Raw genomic sequence first — 22,113 nt, 5'->3', positions numbered from 1 at the left:
TCGTCACTGTTAAGAAATTTAGGGTTAATAGTAGTAACAACATAACCAATTGCTCAAGCAAGCAGGAAAGAAATATGTCTGTTCAATAATCACTCACTTGTAACCTTTGTAAGGGAGTGGCACATTGTTGGGATAGCACCACTGGCTCATCTGCAGCGTCCTAATAAAGAGAAGAGGATGAATTCCAGACAGACTTGAAGGCATGGTGACTCTAAACAATTTTCGTGTCTTCCTCGTGGCATAGCTGTTTCAAGCAAAAGTGGTTTGAAACATCAATGTTTAGTCAATCCTTCAATTCAGAATTTTTAACCACCACTAATGCATATTACATGCATTCTACATAAAACTATAATTGCTTCCAATGAAACAGGAGGACTTGAATGTAACAAGTACTATGGGCTTTGAACATCTCTATCTTATTTTCAAGGATAGACTTGTCTCTATCAAATGTGGGCCAAAAATGCAGCAGTCCCCACCTGAAATAGTAGGTATTTGGAAAAGTCTGGAGTTTGGAATTGATTTCAACTGAGACCTGTAGACTTAAATCTACAAGAGTCCAATCATCTGAAGCAAAAGGTCCAACATTTCCTAGAAGACTCTGTATAAGCCCGGAAATCCCAACCTTTCGCCAAGTCATGTTAAAATGATCAAACCCAAAGTTGTAGTAGCTTTTCAGCCAAGCAATGTCCAACCAATCATATATAATAACTCCCACACGACACAGCTGTAACAGAGAGAAGGGTTTGATTGTCTTTCCATCTTCTGGCCTACAATCCCCCAGAAGAGAAGGATGTTTAAGCACAGGTATCAAAATAGGTGACATGGAAACAATTATGTCAGTAGAAACAAGATATATGCCCAATAGACAATCAATATGAACCCAGCAAAAGAGTAATAAATGCTTCATAGAAGGCTGAGATATACAGCATTTGTTACTCTACTCCTATCTAATGCTCCAAATTCATAATTGTATATCCCAGCCTGTACAACATTTATTACTCTACCACTAGGTATATATTCATTGCCCAATACTAATACCTAGTTCGGGAGTCTGAAATTCCAAAGCAAGAACAGGGGAACTCTGAAAAGAAATCATAAAACAAACAAGCAAACAATTTCTGAGAAACTCACTGCACTCCGTCCAGGTAGACACGAGTTGTTCCATTGAGAGCACCAGATAAAGAGGTAACACTCAGCACCCAACCTTCGGAAGTGCTATCATGTCCTTGGAATGTCTGCATAAAGATAATTCTAGCACCGTAAAGGCACAATTTTTCAACTTTCCAGCATTGCTACCAACGGAAAAGCAAATTTAGGCTGAACTAATGAGTGACTGGATTACCTTTTCAGCAAGCATATTGTGCAGGACCCTGACAACTTGAACCCCAGAAGAGTGCCCAACAAAGTGCACTGGATGTTTCTCATCCCATTCAGAATAATAGCCTGTAAAAATTCATATCAAAGCAATGAATGCTTCTAGTTTCAACCAAGATATTTTGTGGAAGACATTTCATAGTTAAAGCCTGAACTCTTATATTCATTTACCTTGCTCATAATTCTTGCCAAAGCGGGCATGGCCATATTCGGCACTGTGTTCTTCGCCATAATCTACTGTTCCACCTTTTAAGTAGTAGAAAAGCTCTACTACTATCTGATGCTCCAAATTCATAATTGTATATCCCAGCCTGTACAGCATTTATTACTCTACCACTAGGTATATATTCATTGCCCAATACTAATACCTAGTTCGGAAGTCTGAAATTCCAAAGCAAGAACAGGGGAACTCTGAAAAGAAATCATAAAACAAACAAGCAAACAATTTCTGAGAAACTCACTGCACTCCGTCCAGGTAGACACGAGTTGTTCCATTGAGAGCACCAGATAAAGAGGTAACACTCAGCACCCAACCTTCGGAAGTGCTATCATGTCCCTGGAATGTCTGCATAAAGATAATTCTAGCACCGTAAAGGCACAATTTTTCAACTTTCCAGCATTGCTACCAACGGAAAAACAAATTTAGGCTGAACTAATGAGTGACTGGATTACCTTTTCAACAAGCATATTGTGCAGGACCCTGACAACTTGAACCCCATAAGAGTGCCCAACAAAGTGTACTGGATGTTTGTCATCCCATTCAGAATAATAGCCTGTAAAAATTCATATCAAAGCAATGAATGCTTCTAGTTTCAACCAAGATATTTTGTGGAAGACATTTCATAGTTAAAGGCTGAACTCTTATATTCATTTACCTTGCTCATAATTCTTGCCAAAGCGAGCATGGCCATATTGGGCACTGTGTTCTTCGCCATAATCGACTGTTCCACCTTTTAAGTAGTAGAAAAGCTCTAGAGCCCTGCGAAAACACAAGCAAAGAAAGTTGCTAGTGCCAGTATTAAAGAAGTGCATAGATTCTATCACACCATAGATCGTAACGGAGCTCAGATGTCCGCTTGGGAGTCGCGAGACCACGTGCCGCTCAATCTGTACGAAGAATCACAGCTTCACCCAGGTCGTCTCGACCCAAATGATAAGGAACTCACATGGTGGTCGAAACCGACATTTACGGAAATTTCCATAAAACCCATGCAGGTAAGAGAAACGCTCAGTATTTAACCAGAATGCCAATATTGTGACAAACATCAACGCCACTGGAAAACGCCAAACGACAGAGGAACAAACATCTAAACAATACAGTAGGCGAACTTACCAAAGCGACACCAGACAGTCGAGGCATACAAGCCCGACCTGGAACAACAGAACCGCAACCAAACGTTTATTATACAGTTAACCGAGCAGGTAGGAACCGCATTCTGTTTTCACCGCAGATAATACAATACAGTAGCCGAACTTACCAAAGCGACACCAGACAGTCGAGGCATACAAGCCGGACCTGGAACAACAGAACCGCAACCAAACGTTTGCTATACAGTTAACCGAGCAGGCAGGAACCGCATTCTGTTTTCACCGCAGACAATACAACAAATACAAAGGAAAAATCGCAGAGACTGCAGAGCTAAACAACCAAGTAACAATAATAACCCAAAGCCCGCGAACAGCGTAAAACCCAAGCCGAGTAACTTTCCAGGATCTCGAGGAGGGACAACTGTCCGCCCATAAGACCACCACAGTACATGCCGTCCGCGTGGGAGCCGCGGGACCACGTGGCCTTCACCTCGAACGATGCGAAGCCAGCAATAAGACCCCAAAACCTTTCCTCGCCCAAAACCTTAGTTCGACTTAGGATATTTCCTTAATTTATCGCAAAATCAGCTCGGTCAACGCAGGGTCAGCGATCGATCGATCGCATATAGTCCCCGGCAGGGACTAATAAGAGATTGAAGCATGTAAACTTGCATAGTTGGTCATGATTGTATATTTGAGTATGTAGATTTACAACGTTAATTGTTAATTATTAGGATTATGTTAATAGATTAAAATATAATATATATTTGGAATTTAAAAGTATTTTATTTTTTAATTAAATATTTTAATTATGTTTGGAATTTAAAAATATTTTATTTTTTTAACTAAATATTTTATTTAAAGTTTATATAAAATTATAGAAAATAAATTTATGAAATGGATCGGTGAAAATGAGTTAATGGTGGAAAATAAAAGAATATTATTATGATAATAAAATTTTATATATAGAAAGAGGAAGTTAATCATTAAAATTCTATATATAAAGAGAAAGTAGAAGTTAATTAAAATTTTATATACAGAGGAAGAGGAAATTAGCCGTTAAAATTTCATATATATAGAAAGAGGAAGTTAATCGTTAAAATTTCATATGGAGAGAAAGAAGAAGTTAGCTATATAGAGAAAAAAGAAATTCGATGTTAAAATATATATAGAAAGAGGAAGTTAATCGTTAAACTTTCATATAGAGAGAGAAAGAAGAAGTTAGCTATATAGAGAAAAAGAAAATTAGTTGTTAAAATTCTATGTATAGGGAAAGAGGAAGTTAATCGTTAAAATTTTATAGAGAGAAAGAAGAAGTTAGTCATTAAAATTCTATATATAGAGAAAGAGAAAGTTAGTCGTTAAAATTCCATATATAAAGAGAAAGTGGAAGTTAGCCGTTAAAATTACATATATATAGAGAGAGAGGGGAAGTTAGCCATTAAAAATAGCAGTATCAAGTTAGAATATTAACATATCTATAATAAGATCAAATAGATTAGATTCAAAGGAAGTTGGCTGGTAGTAGCCTTGTCATTGAAAATGATGGAAATGCAAATTAATAATAATAATTAAAATTAATAAGAACAAATTCGTTATTATTGCCTTACTTTTTATAATTACTAATAATGGTGCAAAATGAATGTTTTCCAATTAAGAAATTACTCAATAGTTTGCAGTTGCTTTTGTTGAATGTTTGTTGCCCATGAGAAACATCTATTAGGGGCATTTCAGGCTAGCCCTATTTTATTAAAGTTCTATGTGTTTTGTTAACTTTAACAAGAAAAAATCTTAAAATTTAGAATATTGTAAAAATATTCAAATCCTGGAGATAAATTTTGATAACTTTAACTTTAGAAATAGTTGAGACCAAATTCAACACAAAATGTACATAGAAAAGCTAAGTGAAATGAATGTCATTTATTCCACACTAACCTGAGTGGGACTAATAAACATCAAAACACTTAGTTCATTATACATCTCACTTTATTACAATACCATGGCTTATCCATACCACATGTCTAAAAAATCATAAGTCACTCCATATCACATTTTTATATGGCATTCTTTTTAATTAATTAATTTAATTAAAAAAGTAAAAAGAGTCTAATTACTTTGGAGATAAATCTCAACCATTGATTTGTGTATACTATGAATATTTTGAATATTTCATGGAGGTTAAATCACAACCATCCACTTAGTAATTGTTAATAACTAAATTAAAATTAACTATCTTTGTCTATTTTAACATACACCATACCTTATAATAAAGAAAAAAAAAATTGTGTATTTTTAACACACAATGTCCATTATCATAACTATCATTGGGATGACAATTGTTCTAGAATGTTAAGTAATTATGGTGTTTTTTTTTTGAACTTGTACATAAAAATTATACAGTATTTGAAAAAATATGAAACATTAAAATTGTTTAAACGAAGCCTATGGGGTTTTCGATTCACGGTCATACCTTATAATAAAGAAAAATATTTTTGTCTATTTTAACACACAATGTCCATTATCATAACTATCATTGGGATGACAATTATTCTAAATTGTTAAGTAATTATGGTGTTTTTTTTTTAACTTGTACATATAAATTAATACAATATTTGAAGAAATATGAAACATTAAAATTGTTTAAACTAAGCCTATGGGGTTTTGGATTTACAGTGAATGGGTGTAAATAGGTGTATTGTTAAGGCACTCCTTCTAAATTAAAATTATGGAAGCCCCTATTCCAAAATAAACAACTCTATCTTATTAATAACTATCTTTGTTTATTTTAACATACACTATACCTTATAATAAAGAAAAATATTTTTGTGTATTTTAACACACAATGTCCATTATCATAACTATCATTGGGATGACAATTATTTTAAATTGTTAAGTAATTATGGTGTTTTTTTTTAACTTGTACAAAAAAAATTATACAATATTTGAAAAAATATGAAACATTAAAATTGTTCAAACGAAACCTATAGGGCTTTGGATTAACGGTGAATGGGTGTAAATAGGTGTATTGTTAAGACCCTCCTTATGATAGGTCACTCGTTCAAATCCCATGGGTTTTAGCTTACCAAAAAAAAACAAATTGTTTGAATAAATGGATAACCAACCAAGTTTCGCAATCCCTAACTTCCAACCACCATCACTACAACTTTCAAATACCTAAATATGCCCCTCTCATAACTATACATATTATTTCATAACACTACTATCATTCATTATTATTTTTATTTTCTTCTTGTTTCTAATTAAGAACAATATAGGCAACCATTGTTATTTATATCTTCTTACTAACAAAAATTCTCATTTGAAGTTCTAGTTTTGGCTTAATATTGTTTTATTTATTTAAAATAGATTTATGTCAATACCCATGACCGTGGACAAGCATATCTTTCAAATAAGTGGAGTTGGCAAAAAAAAGATTAGGAAATCAATGTGTAGTATGAGAATGCTTGGAACTCAAGTGGCATGAGGGTATAGATCAATGCTTCGATATATAGACGATTTAGGAATGTTTCCCAGAACTACAGTATGAGGCCTAGTGATGCGCATCAATAATCTTACCAATGGCATCGATACCTGCAAGATAATCATCATATTTGTCCATTGAAACATTGCCAAATTTTACAGGTTTAATTAAATTATGATAACATTCAAGAAATACTTGTGTTTATAAAGTACCATGATTGCAAGGCCAACTTCAACACTAGAAAGAACAATGACCAAGTAGCCTCCCAAACAGATGAAGAAATCGATCTTGTCCACCTTCCAAGGATTATAGGCATTGTGGATGTCAATCAAGCCAAGCTTGGCTGAGATGACTATGGATGACTACACCATAGTAGGAGTGTAATAGAAGAGAAAAGTCATAAACAAGAGAGTTATCATTATAGCAATGGCCATTACTACATTTGAGAATGTTGTTTTACATCCTGCATTGAAATTCACTTCAGACCTTTAAAATGCACCTGCAACTTGTTACCGCTCAAACTAGCAGGGGTCCTAAAAGGGGATCCTTGAAGGGCTATTACTAGGCTAAGGGAAACAAATGGAGCAATAGCCCACTATCACCTCGATTAAGGCTTCCTACTCTTTACGGGCTTTCACCGATGGGAGGAGACCCGTTATGATGAGGATCATTGAATGGTTAGACCAATGATAGGGTGAGGAGTGATCCTAGAAGCCTATTCACGAGAGAGGCTCATATATGTGGCTTGCTTGCTTTGGAGGCAAGGTTTAAATCTCTCAAGGAAGGGCTTAAGGAGGATTTCAAGGTTAGGTTTAAGGTATGTATCTTATAATGGAGGTTCCTAAACCTTTGAATACTTCTGAAAGCTTGGATTCCTAGTGATCCTTACAGAATTACCCTTAATGGTGTTGGGTTTTGTTATATTGTTTCCACGACTAGCCCACGTAGTTAACGGGGGGTTAGAGGGGGGGCAAAGCCCCCCTTCGTTGTGCTAATTGTCTAGCGGGGAGGGTCACAGGGGGTTTGAGGGGTGCAGGTAACCCCCCTCTATGGGGTCCAGGGTAGCGCCCTGGAAAATTTTGTTTTTTGGACTCTATGTTAGGTTGGGCGAACCTATCTATGGTTTTGTGCATGATTTTTTCGCACATGGTTTTGGATGCAATGGTTTTCGGTCCATGGTTTTGGACACGATGGTTTTCAGTCCATGGTATTGGATGCTTCAGCGTGTATAAATATGTATTGTAACATTGAAAGGAACATAATGAAAAATCAAGCTAGTAGTCCCGCTTTTGGGATCCAAGGGAAAATCTCTGTGTATATGTGTTTTATGTGTTATGCTCTCACATTGTTTATTTTCTATGTTTTAGAATTCGTATGCAAGTAATTTTTGTACGGGGTTAAAACCTACATTTGGTATCAGAGTTGTTTTGGCTTCAAGGGGACGCCTTTGTTGCTGAGGGGTTTCGCTCGGGCCTGTGGTAGACCCTGTTTAGTGGGAGATCTATGGGATCGATTCTGGTGGTCAAAGAAGATGACGAGCAGTGGAAAGATAAAGATCGAGAAATTTAATGGTTAGAGTTTTGAGTTGTGGAAACTCAAGATGGAGAATCTGTTGGTGGATAAAGATTAGTGGATAGCGGTAGATCCGGGTACTAAACCAACGGGAGTGTCCGATGAAGAGTGGAGGAAGTTGGATCGAAAGGCAAAGAGCATAATACGATTATGTGTCCCAAATTCAATATTGCTGAATGTATCAGGGGAAGCTACGACTAAGGATTTGTGAGACAAGTTAGGGACTTTGTACCAATCTAAGTCTCTGGTGAATAAATTGTTCCTACGGAAAAAGTTGTATAACCTGAGGATGAAAGATGGAGAGTCGGTGACAGAGCATCTAAACGCATTTAATACTGTGGTAAGTCAGTTATTATCTATTGATATTAAAATTTCAGATGAAGATAAGTGCATCAGTTTGTTGTGTTCTCTTCCAGATTCGTGTGATAGTCTGGTTATTGCAATAGGTAGCAATGCAACTACCTTGCAGTTTGATGAAATAGTCTCATCCTTGCTGATGGAGGAGATGAGATGGAAAAATATGGAGAGCCATAATGGTGATGCCTTGTTTGTATGAGGATGGTCCCAAAACAAAAACAAAAATAAGTCATCAAGTGGGAGATCTAAATCTCCAGGAAAACCTGTAAAGGTGGTGTGCTGGAAATGTAGAAAGGAAGGGCACTACAAAAGGGACTGTAAATCTAAAGCTCCTGACAAAGGAAAGGGATCTGATGATGCTCCTTCTGCAGAGGCGAAAACCACCTCAAATGAAGGTGGGGATGCGTAATTAGCTTCTTCAAGTACACGTGTAGATCATGAGGCATGGTTGATTGACTCAAGTGCATCCTTTCACTTCACTCCCCATAGAGAGTGGTTCTGCGAGTATGAAAAATACGATGGTGGAGATGTCTTCTTAGTGGATAATAGGAAGGCTAGAATCGTTGGTCGCGGAAAAGTAAAGTTTAAGTTGCAAGGTGGAAGGGTTAGGACACTTCTGAGGGTTCTGCATATTCCTACATTGGCCAAAAATCTGATTTCTATAAGCAAGTTGGATGATGCAGATGTAAAAACAATGTTCGAGAAGGATACCTGCAAGACGGTTCGAGGAGCACTGGTATTGATGCAGGGAGTTTGGATTGGAACTTTGTACAAGTTGCAAAGTAGCACTGTTGTTGATGGGTGCAACAGTTCTGTGGTTCCTGGAAGTGGAGCAGAAAATCTAGTGGTCTCTAGAGAGAAGACCATGCTGTGGCTTCAAAGGCTTGGACATATTGGAGAGAAGGACATTTGAATACTTCATGGTAAAGGTATGGTAGAAGGTATGACTAATAGCTCTTTGGATTTTGATTTCTGTGAAAATTGTGTATATGGGAAGCAAAATCGGGTGACTTTCCCCTCTGGTGGTAAGAGGGTGAAACAGATATTAGAGCTTGTGCACAATGATGTGTTTGGACCTGTGAAGGTTCCATCATTGGGTAAGTCTGTGTACTATCTATCGTTTATAGATAACTTCTCAAGGAATACATGGATATATTTCCTTAAGAAGAAATTTTAAGTCTTTGACAAGTTTAAAGAATTTAAGGCTTTGGTGGAAAATCAGACAGACAAGAAGATAAAGGTGCTGAGGACAGATAACGGTGGAGAGTTTTGCAGTAAGGAATTTGAAGAATTCTATAAGAAGTGTGGTATAGCACGACAAAAGACTACTCCATATACACCTCAGCAAAATGGAGTTGCAGAAAGAATGAACAAGACGTTGATGGAAAGGGCAAGAAGCATGCTCAGTGGTGCCGGGTTAGGACAAGAATTCTGGGCAGAGGCGGTGGAGACTGCATGTTACTTGGTCAACAGATCACCTTCATCAGCATTGGAAGATAAGACTCCACAAGAGGTATGGATTGGTAAGAAACCTTCTCTTTCACATCTGAGGGTATTTGGATGTGATGCATATGTACATGTTCCAAAGGAGAAAAGAACCAAGTTGTATAGTAAATCTGAAATGTGCATCTTTATTGGGTATAAGGATCGTTTAAAGGGTTATAAGATTTGGAACCCAGTAACAAGGAAGGTTGTGTGCAGCTGAGATGTGGTGTTCAGAGAGGTGAAAGATGTTATTAAACATGAAGTCCAACCAAAGGAACCCGAGAAGATAGAGTTTGAGCTAAAGGAGGAAGAATCAAACTCTACAGCAGAGGAGGAATGAGAAGATGAAGAGCCACAAACTCTGGGTGTGAGAAGATCAGTTCGAGAAAGAAGGCAACCAGAAAGTTATAGTCCATCTGCTTTCTGTTCAAATTTTGATTTATCTATTACTGATGATGATCCCAGAACTGTGAAGGAAGCAGTAGATTCAGAGGATGGAAAACTCTGGAAAGAGGCCATGGTTGATGAAATGGCATCTTTGCACAAAAATGAGGCCTTGGATCTGGTGGAGTTGCTGGCTGGAAGAAATCCCATTGGCATCAAATGGGTGTTCAATAAGAAGACAAATGCAAAAGGAAAGGTGGAGAAATACAAAGCTCGATTGGTAGCAGAAGGTTATTCCCAGGTGTTGGGAATTGATTTTGGTGATATTTTTTCTCCTGTTGCCAAGGCAACTTCTATTAGATTACTTTTATCTGTTGCTGCTGCTTTTGATTTTGAGGTAGAACAGATGGATGTGAAGACAACATTTCTTCACGGGGATCTGGAAGAGGAGATTTACATGAAGCAACCTGAAGGTTTTGCGGTGAAGGGTAAGAAAAAACTGGTATGCAAGTTAAAGAAGTCTCTATATGGGTTAAAACAATGACCAAGATGTGGTATCAGAAATTTGATATATTTATACGGGGACTTGGCTTCACCAAAAGCAAATCAGATCACTGTGTGTATTTTAAATTAATTGGTGACTGTGTTATTTATCTGGTCTTGTATGTGGATGATATGTTGCTGGTTGGAAATGACAAAGAAATTATCCAGGATTTGAAGACCCATTTGTCCTCCAAATTCGACATGAGAGATCTTGGTGCTGCAAACTATATTTTGGGCATGGAAATTAAAAGAGATCGGACAAAGAGGAAGCTCTGGTTAAACCAGAGGAAGTATGTCCAGACAATATTGCAGAGGTTTAATATACAAGATAGTAAACAGGTGAAGGTTCCTATTCCTGTAGGTGTAAAGTTATCTGTTGAGTAGTGTCCCAAGACACAAGAAGAGGAAGAGGACATGTTTCGTGTTTCATATGCAAGTGCAGTCAGTAGCTTGATGTATGCGATGGTCTGTACTAGACCAGACACTGCACATGCAGTGGGAGTATTGAGCAGGTTTATGTCAAAACCAGGGAAGGAGCACTGGACAAAAGTGAAGTGGGTTTTCAGGTATTTGCGTGGCACTAGTGATTATGGTTTGTGCTACCAAGGAAGACCAGGATTGGATAGAGTGTTGGATATTCGTGGCTTTGTTGATGCAGATTGGGCTGGAGATTTGGATCAGATAAGATCTACAAGTGGGGTATGTGTTTAACCTATTTGGAGGTGCAGTCAATTGGATGAGTAAGAAACAATCTGTAGTGGCACTATCAACTACAGAGGCAGAATACATGGCAACCACTCATGCAAGAAAGGAAGCAATTTGGTTGCAGAGATTGTGTTCAAGTATGGGGTTAGTACAAGGAGCTATAAGGATAGACTGTGACAGCCAAAGTGCAATTTTCTTGGCAAAGAACCCTGCATATCATTCAAAGACAAAGCACATTGGTGTTCAGTATCATTTTGTGAGGGATATGATAGAAGACAAAACGGTGTTGCTGGTAAAGGTGGACACTTTGAAGAAGATTGTAGATGAATTGACAAAATTTGTGAGCTCTGAGAAGTTCTCTTGGTGTAGAGAAACAATGGGCATTACAGGGCTAGATAAATGACTAAGCTCTCATGTGGCCCCCTATGGAAAGAAAACAACAAGTGGGAGAATGTTGGGTTGTGTTATATTCTTTCCACGACTAGCCCACGTAGTTAACCGGGGGGTTAGAGCGGGGGCAGATCCCCCCCTTCGTTGCGTCGATTGCATAGTGGGGGGGGGGGGTCACAGGGGGTTTGAGGAGTGCAGGTAACCCCCCTCTATGGGGTCCAAGACAGCACCCTGGAAATTTTGTTTTTGGACCCTATATTAGGTTGGGCGAACCTACCTATGGTTTTGTGCATGATTTTTTCGCACATGGTTTTGGACACGATGGTTTTCGGTCCATGGTTTTGGACGTGATGGTTTTCGGTCCATGGTATTGGATGCTTCACCATGTATAAATATGTACTGTAACATTGAAAGGAACATAATGAAAAATCATGCTGGTAGTCCCAGTTTTGGGATCCAGGGGAAAATCTATGTGTATATGTGTTTTATGTGTTATGCTCTCACATTGTTTATTTTCGATGTTTTAGAATTCGTATGCAAGTAATTTCTGTACGTGGTTAAAACCTACAAATAGTGTATGCGACCACACGGGACCAAGTGGACCTGGGGGGTTAGGTCAAGCGGGTAGGGTTTAGAAACCAATGATATGCTTAACCTATTCTGGAGGGGGGAAGGGACCAAAGAAAGAATTTTTAATGCAAGACAATGTGAGGATCCCAAAAAAGCTTCTAGCCCAAGGGAAAGATTAATTCATGAGGCTAGGGGTTGAGATATCTCAAAATCCCACAGTCGAAATTTCTTCAAAATTGTAGGGCACCTAGGAAACACACCAACGCAGTAGGGGCCAAGAGATCAAACTTTTTTTATGGGTGGTTTGCAAGATAAATGATGCCCTGTGAGACCTAATGGGCTAGACCTAGAGAAAGAGAGGGGGTTGGATGAGAAAGGTTTAAAATGTTCACCTTTGGGTGGACCAATACCTAATCCTTTAGGTAGAAATGGAATCAGGTAGAATTATGACAATGGACCTTTGAATTTTCTAGGTCAAGGAGGCCTCAAAGACAACTTTTCTTGGTACTAGGGCAACAACAAAAGCAGCTTCAAAGAATTTATACTTCATTTTGCAAGATAGATGGCTTATCAAGATTAATTTCAATAGTGAAACATCCCTATGAGCATTCATTCATTATACATGGCTCATACATGAAGCATTCATTATCCAGAAACAAAATTTCCACAACTTCACATAAGTGATGCAACAAATAAGCCCTAGTATAGTGAAATCCCAACAACAATGCATGTGACAAAATTTGCAAGAAAGAATAACATTAAAATGTACTTACATGTATAAGAATATATCCAACCATCCAAAAAACCTTGCCATCAAGAAGCTCCAAGACATATGAAAGTTATCCAAACATTAAAATTCATTCCATGCTCAAAAAATTCATCCTCCAAGAAGGAGAGCGAAAATATCTAAAGAGATACAAGTTCCAAATCCAAATGATGATGTTGAAATGAATCCTCATCACTTATACTTATACACTTCTAATGAGTTTTATTTAGCTACTTCCGCCTACATTAGCCCCTAAAATAAAATAATGTGCAAAACAAAAAACTTTTGGTGTAAGACTGAGTAGAAAATGATCCAGGACTTTAATCGCAGTCAAGAACAAAAGGTAAAGAATAAAGGTAAAAAGGTAAAAAGGTTAGTATTTGCCTTATTCGCTAAAAACCTTTGTTAAAGTGATAAGCCTTTATAAAGCACCTTTTTCATTGAATCTGAATAAAGCATGTGGACAATATCGGCCAAGCAGTTAATGGTATATCGCGTGGGTGAAAGGCTGGAAGCGGTAATGAACCCGAAGCACGCGATTCCATTCAGCAGGCGACACGTAGCAAAGCAAAACTACTTTTCTCACGCGCCCTCGGTTAGATATCGTTCGTGTAGGAAATCTGCGTGAGATTGAGCGATGTTCGTTGGATTGAGCGGGGTCACATCAATGGCGGAGATTGTCCGAGAAAGTTGGCCAACGGATGATGCGACAGCAGTTGGATGAACAGGATAGATCGACGGTTCAAGATTAACTGACCGCAAAAGTTCTGTGGCTGAATGTCCCTAACCGCCGGGGTTATATCGCACATATGTGTGCCCAAAAGTTATGATAATGACTAATAGCTACCTCTGACGGTAAGCCTGGCGGAGTGGCTAAAGTCTAGTAGAAGTACTAAGTTTAGTTGAAGTCATGTGCGGTTGCTAATTTTGGTGGAGATACCATATAAAAGCACACACATACTAGTTTTTAATGGAGGATTCTAAAGAGAGTTTTTCAGAGAGACAGAGGCAGAGCCCGAGAGTTCGAGAAACTTAGAGAAAGTGAAACAAAACTTCTGAAGCTGATGGAATAGTCCATAACGGCTGAAGAGGTCATATTCATGGAGAATTCCATCCAAGAAGATTGATTTTGGAGTTTAGAGCCACCAGAGGTTGGAGGCAGTTGCAGGAGCTACCAAAGCTCATTCTCAGTGATCTAGTAGTCAATTCTGACTGTAAAGGAAATTTTGAATCCATTGCAGGTATTTTCAGAAGCTTCTAAAGACTTCTAAGGGCCAAGAAGCTACAGGGAAGTTTCAGGCAGCAAATGATCAAATGATCAAGTCTATTGTAGGTGTCTGATGTGTACTGAAGACAAAAGAAGGAGTTCCAGAGACAATTGAAGAATTCTGAGGGAGTTAGTGCCATCAAGAAGCTCAAGTCAACTTAGTGCACTGATTGAAGGAATCAAGTCCAAGAAAGCTCAGATTTATTGCAGAGTGAGGAAAACCAGGGATATAGATGGTATTCTAAGCCCCTTGGTTCAGTGGTTAACCTTTGGAGTTGAGTGTGGAACTTGTAAAAGAAGTTTTACCATAATCCCAAAGAGCCAAGTTAAGTTGACAAGAACTCAAGGAGACGTAGCCCGTGATATCAGGGTGAACTCCTATATTATATTGTTGTTATGTGTGATTGTCTATTTGTTGCATTCACTGTTATATGTTTTATACCAGAATGAACAAATAAGCACTTAAACAGTATAAACAAAGACATACACTAATTCAAGTACTTAATTCCGCAATTGTCAACATAATCTAGATCATATATTTGCGAAGTTTTGGAGTGGGAGGTTCTTGTAAGTATGATAAGATGTATAAACCCCCCATTCAGATCAGGTGGTATCAGAGCTAGCTACTTGATTGACAGAGCATAGTTGCTTGATTAACAAAGCAATAGATTGCTTGTTTGACTTGAAAAGTGTTTAAACAGTACAAAAGGATTTGACTGTTTGATTGTTGTAAAATGAATATTGTTTGAGTTTGCAAAAGTGAAGGGAAAACTATAGATAGCTAAGTCCAGGAAGGACAAGAAGGAAGAAGGGTTGAAGGCATTCTCGTTACCCCAAGGACCTCAAGACAATCCTTGAAGCACAAGCGGTTTGTTTGCTAAAGGCTGCTTGAATAAGCTCTTTGTGAATTTTGTTGAAGTTCTTTTGTTCATTCTACAGTGACAACCTCTACAAGTGGGTCCTCCTTCACAAGATTCTTTGATGAAGACATGAAGCAAGACATGTTCACCATGATGGATATGGTGAGAGAAATATATGAAGACAGAAGGAAGAGCACCAAACTTCAAGAGCAGTTGAATTCCATAAAGGAAGAGAAGCAGTTGCTTTCTAACAAATTGCAGGAAGTGGAAAGCCAACTTCATATTGAAAATATGAACCTGGAAAGGATGCATGAGTTGGAAGCACAACTCTTGTTGCCAAAGAAGCCTTAGTCAAGTATTAGCTTGAAGAAGAGGTAAACAATTCTAGTTTTTCTTCAATTTCCTCTAAAAATGATTATGTTGGTTCTTTTGAAAAACATACAAGAGGCATAGGGTCCAAGTTGATGTCAAAAATGGGCTATGAAGGAAAAGGATTGGGCAAACATGCACAGGGCATTGTTGAGCCAATAATGGTTGAGGAAAGGCCTAAGTATTTGGGTCTTGGCTATGGAGAATCTTATGGAGAAAGTTCTAAAGAAGCCATGAAGGCAAATGAAACAGTTCCTAGAAGGAGTTTCATGTCAAGTCTTCTACCTCAAGAGTGTAAAGATTGTATTCTTGGGAAATGCAATAGTTTGAAACATACTTTGCAGGAAGAAGGTGTTCATAAGCATGCACTTGAACTAGAGAGTTGTAAAAGCTCTGAAAGCATTGAAGAGATCGATGGTGTTCCAAAGGGAGCCACTTCTTCATTCGATTCACCTCCTCATGAAGGTAATAAAGGTGAAAGAAAAAGGTATAAATTTGATTTCAATCATATTCCTTTTGATTATGTAAAGCATGATAAATTTCCACATAAGCATGGGAAAAGAATTGCATGTTCCTTTTGTGGTTTGGATAACCATAGTGTTTCTAGATGTTGGAAGAGAATGGCCACATACAGGAAACTATTGAAGGAAAGGAGGCAAGAAGCCAAAGGTCCACTGGACAAGGCAAATCATGCTGTCAAGAAGATGCACATGCATTGCACTTACTGCCATAAGCAAGGACATGTTGCTAAAAAGTGTTGGACTCTGAATCCAACAATGCTTCCACAAAATCTGAAGAAGGTGGAAAGAGAGAATGGCAAGAATGGAAAGGAAGTTTCCATAATTGATGTACTGTAGGATGATTCACATGTTGATGTCAATGTGCAGACAAAGGAAGCACCTTTGAAATGGATTGGTAAGAAATGGTTAGAGTTCTTATCTAATTAAGGTTGCATTTCTTTGCTAATGAGATGCAAGTTGCAGGGTTTTACCAATAAGGTGAATGGAAAATTTGAGTATGTAGACTCACTTTATTATAGCAAAAAGTAAATTCATTTCAGCTTTGTAAGTACAGTGTGCTTAAGAGAAAGTTGAAGGATGGGATACATACATGAGCATGATATGTATGAACACAGGGATGTTGATGATTTCCTTGTATTGGACATGTATGTGTAATTGACTTGAAGGGTCGATTGCTTTGTTTTAAACATGCATGTAATGTAATATTGACTTGGGAAAAGTTGATTCGGTCTCCAAGATTGTAAAAGGGAGATAATGATGAAGTGTTTCATCTTTGAAAAAGAATCCTTAAGTTCTTTTTGTACATGCTTGACTTGAAGGGTCAATTGTTTGTAAAAGCATGTTTTTGTTGGCTTGTTATCTAGTCAATCATTTGTACACAAGATGTAAAAACATGATGGTGATTCACAGGATGTGAAATTTGTTTCTTTTGTTGAAGCAAGAGTTTAGGCCATCTAGTTGTTTTCTTGTATTTTGTTGTTTTTGACAATATGTCAAAAAAACATACTGTAATTGGTACAAATGTAAATTTCTGTTAAGAAGATGTAATCTTACAGTTGTTTGAGCCACCTTGGATCAATGATCAAGGAAGAAAAGCTCAACTACCTTCTGTAACCTTCTCAGCAGAAGTTCTGCATGAATTCTGAAGGAAAACCAATTTTAACAGGAGGACAAGTGCATCCAGGAAGGAAAGTGTTGACTACCTTCAAAGTTTTGGTTCAGAGGCACTAGCTATGCAGGGCAAGTGTATGGAGGCTGAAAGAAGAGGGTGTTGTTACTCTCATCTACTGTTCAGATCAATATATCAGTCTTTTGGGGTCCAAAAGATTCTCAATGGGGAGGAGTGATCAGAAAATGATCCAGGACTTTAACCGCAGTCAAGAACCAAAGGTAAAGAATAAAGGTTAAAAGGTTAAAAGGTTAGTATTTGCCTTATGCGCTAAAAACCTTTGTTAAAGCGTAAAACCTTTGTTAAAGCGCTAAACCTTTATAAAGCGCCTTTTTCATTAAATCTGAATAAAGCATGTGGGCAGTATCGACCAAGCGGTTAACAGTATATCACGTGGGTGAAAGGCTGGAAGCGGTAATGAACCCAAAGCACGTGATTCCATTCAGCAGGCGACACGTAGCAGAGCAAAACTTCTTTTCTCGTGCGCCCTCGGTCAGATATCGTTCGTGCAGGAAATCTGCACGAGATTGAGCAATGTCTATTGGATTGAGCGGGGTCACATCAACGACGGAGATTGTCCGGGAAAGTTGGCCAACGGACGACGCGACAGCTGTTGGATGGACAGGATAGATCGACGGTTCAGGATTAACCCGACCGCAAAATCTCTATGGCTGAATGTCCCTAACCATCGGGGTTATATCGCACATATGTGCGCCCAACAATTATGGTAATGACTAACGGCTACCTCTGACGATCAGCCTGGAGGAGTGGCTAAAGTTTAGCAGAAGTGCTAAGTTTAGTTGAAGTCAAGTGCGGTTGCTAATTTTGGTGGAGATACCATATAAAAGCACACACAGAGTAGTTTTTAATGGAGGATTCCAGAGAGAGTTTTTCGGAGAGACAGAGGCAGAGCCTAAGAGTTCGAGAAACTCAGAGAGGGTGAAACAAACCTTCTGAAGCTGATGGAATAGTCCATAATAGCTAAAGAGGTAATTTTCATGGAGAATTCCATCCAAGAAGAATGATTCTGGAGTTTAGAGCCACCAGAGGTTGGAGGCAGTTGCAGGAGCTACTAGAGCTCATTCTTAGTGATCCAATAGTCAATTTTGACTGTAAAGGACCTTCTGAATCCATTGTAGGGATTTTCAGAAGCATCTGAAGACTTCTAAGGGCCAAGAAGCTACAGGGAAGTTTCAGGCAACAAATGATCAAATGATCAAGTCTGTTGTAGGTGTCTGATGTGTACTGAAGACAGAAGAAGGAGTTCTAGAGACAGTTGAAGAATTATGAGGGAGTTAGTGCCATCAAGAAGCTCAAGTCAGCTCAGTGCAATGATTAAAGGAATCAAGTCCAAGAAAGCTCAGATCTGTTGCAGAGTGAGGACAACCAGGGATATAGATGGTATTCTAAGCCCATTGGTTCAGTGGTTAACCTTTGGAGTTGAGTGTGGAACTTGTAAAAGAAGTCTTACCATAATCCCAAAGAACCAAGTCAAGTTAACAAGAGCTCAAGGAGACGTAGCCCATGATATCAGGGTGAACTCCTAGATTATATTGTTGTTATGTGTGATTGTCTATTTGTTGTGTTCATTGTTATATGTTTTATATCAGAATGAACAAATAAGAACTTAAATAGTATAAACAAAGACATACACCTAATTCAAGTACTTAATTCTACAATTGTCAACATAAGCTAGATCATATATTTGTTAAGCTTTAGAGTGGGAGGTTCTTGTAAGTATGACAAGATGTATAAACCCCCCATTTCAGATCAAAGACACACAAAACTAGCTCATAAACAAAAGAATAAGCCTCTCAAGAGGTCGAATGATCAATAATACATGTCATTGGGCCTTCTAAGAAGCCTTATGAAGTCCATAATTTCCACAATGATCAATAGGAATCCCAAAAGTAGTGGGCAAGGGGTTGGCCCCTTGTTCCCCAAATAATAAACATGTGGTGTTCCCAATGGGTATGAGGGCACACAAGTAACCTCATGGGTCTCCAAGTATATCAAAGATGTATGTGGACCATCTTTAAGGGCTCAGATGATGGTATAAGTGATGCCACATCAACATACAAGTCTTGGGTCATCTTCCAAGTGCATGGTACAACTGTGGGGTTGGTTGGGCATGATTCATTAATGATAAAGGAGGCTCATCTAGGGCTTATAGAAACCAGGGTGATGGCCATGATGATGGGTTGGAGCTCATGTATTGGATTTTTCCCACGTGCTAAATTTGTTTGTCTCGACCATCTTTTTCATTTTGTGGTACATCTTCCTGTTGAATGTGGCCAATTATGCTTTCACTTTTCTTTTCAGGTGCATCAACCTCTATGGAATTATTGCAGGCCTGACCCAAGGTATGGGCAAGGGGACGGAGAAGGCTAACCCTATGTGGAACCAGTGGAGGAATGTGGACCCAGGTGGGAGAATGAAGAATTGGGTTATAATGAGTGGAAGGGGAGTGATATGTGTGGATTAGGGAGCGGAACCATGTAACCAAAATAAGGGTTTCCTATGTAGTACCATCACTAAAGCCCAAAGGTTAGTAAAAGAGATCCCACGAGACTAGGGTCCAAGGTTAACATCCAAAAGAGGTCTAGGGGACAAGAGCACATACCTAGCCCACTCTTTCTGTTGAATTCCCCCATTAATCCATGCCCAAAGTATCCATGATAAGCAAACTACAACACTTAATTACCAAATGAAAAGGCATATCTTTAGGTTCGGGAGGCCCACCTTCAAACATACGACCATGACAGATGGGTGAGGGACCACATGGTTGGCTCAGGTGGTAGAGAAATGACACAACGAGCTAGTTGGTGGCTGCAAGGGGATGTTGGATAACAGTTGAGGACCATCTTGGAGAAAAAAATTATCCTAAGTATATCACCCACAAAATGGTGGGTAACATCTGGAAATCTAGACAAAGTTACTTGAACTGAAAGTCATGAGAAATCCAGCAATCTTTTGGTTACCTAGACCTTTTACCTGCACATATAATAGATGAAAAACATAGGGAAACATGATTTCGTGCTGTCTCATGATTGCACATACTTGGATTAGATCCATAAAATTGACTCATAGAAGTAATCTTTCAAATGTAGTTTTTAAGTCTAGATGCAGCTAATCTATCATGAGAAATATCATATGACATTAGTTCTAATGCAAAATGAGCATGCAATGCATCCTACCCTAACATGCATACGACGAAGCTAATATTAAGTGTAATCATAAAGCCAGTGCAACCAACATATCATCAAATCAATATAAATATGTCTGCCTACATGATTGCTATGCAACAAATCCCAAAGCAAATGAAAACCCAAACACGTGGAGGATGTTGTAGGCAGGAGGTGGGAAAATATGGTTTCTATGTGAGGTGAGAGGAATCCCTAAGAGAAGGAACACGAGTCAATCTAGAAATGTGGAGCCTTCCCTCTAAGTACACAATGGTGGAATTAATGATTATCCTTAGGAACCTCTTATTATGATCATTACTCATAATATTGTGCTTTGAATATGTCACAAGGTTGTGATGAGAGGAGAACGAAGGGTGAGGGAAAGAATGAGTGCAACAAATAGGTTGCTCAATGTGATGGTCACATCGGAGAGGGGAGGTCATGGAGTGATCAAAACCCTAAGGGTGTGTCCAAGGAGGTAAAGTATAATCAATGAGGAGCTCTTCCTCGACACTATACTCGGAAGGGGGAAAGTGCTCACGGTCACTTGAGATCATATGACAAGGGTCGAGGGAATCACTCGATGAAGACTCAAGATGATGAACAATAAAAAGGGAAAAGGGGAAGGTGAAGTTCCAACGAGATCCTGAAAATCCAACTTTAGAGGCTCAAGTGATTTGAATATACTCTCAGAATCATAAGGAATGTATGTATAAACCTTATTTATTTCCTCATTATAAGCATCAAAGGTCAGGTTCTCCTTAAAAGGAGAATCGATTATTTCCAAATATCTTTCTTCATGTAAGGGAAAATAATAATTCTCCTTCCCAGGGGTATCGATGGATATGTCATCGCAAGTAATGCCTGGGAGAAAGGGAAAACTACTCTTAGCCTCATCCTCTTTGTCGGTATCATAAATGGGAGCACAATCAAATTGAGGCCCAACAATTTCCCATTTCTCCTTTTCAATGCGGAAATAATCTCCAATGTCATCTTTCAAGGAGCTCATGGGATCACCTTCCTCAAGGTTCTCAAAAGGAGAGTCATCAGGAGTGATATCCTTAAGAAAGGTAAGGTCAACCTCAACTTTACTTTCCATAGCCTCATCATCCCCAATACACGTGTTCTCAAAATCATCTCGTTCATCATGTGGACCCAACAAGGACTCATCTTCTTGCTCATCAGACAGATCCTCAAGGGTATCTTCATCTTGGTTGGTTGACAAGTGGGATGTCTCTTCTTCCCTCTTCTCTTGAAGAACAACTACTAAGGTATTTGTTACATGATTTTGGTAATATGCTTCTAGGAGGAGAGCATTAGTGGGGTTTTCTTTATATTCACATTTCATCTTATGAAGCTTCACCTCTTCTTCATGCAAACAAAAGAATACTTCATTAGAATTACATTCCCTTACTAACCCCCTGCATGACCTACTATATTCATCCATTCTTTCTTGCGTGATTTGGAGGCTTAGAGGATCCAACTCTTCATCATCAGGGGAGATGTTCCTCTCCTCATCGCCATTGTCTTTCAATTCTATAACTGACATTTGCTCATCATCCTCACTCACACTTGAGCTTTCAATGTCATCCAATTGATTACCCATTGTGGGACTTTGCGGTTGACTATAACATTTATCATTGATTAAATCAGTCATAATATTCATACGTTAGGTGAGTAAGGTCAAAGAGGTGACTAAGATCCCCGTCATAGAAATCCCTCATTATGTCGAGTTGCACTTGTTTTGACCTATAAAATCCTCGCATGAGTTCCATATCAATACCTTCCAATACATTTTGATAATATTC

At 38.5% G+C, this 22,113-nt stretch overlaps 1 pseudogene; it reads right to left on the bottom strand.

The window, feature by feature from the left end:
• Positions 1–82: 82 nt before the first annotated feature.
• LOC149225703 (uncharacterized) lies at positions 83–21,911 on the bottom strand (annotated as a pseudogene).
• Between the last annotated feature and the right edge of the window lie 202 nt (positions 21,912–22,113).

Source organism: Pinus tabuliformis, chromosome J, assembly GCF_031772625.1.
Source record: "Pinus tabuliformis cultivar Carrire ecotype Pingquan chromosome J, CPIR1, whole genome shotgun sequence".
Lineage (NCBI taxonomy): Eukaryota > Viridiplantae > Streptophyta > Pinopsida > Pinales > Pinaceae > Pinus > Pinus tabuliformis.
Note: the sequence above shows the minus strand (reverse complement) of the source record. Positions and strands in the feature narration are given on the sequence as shown.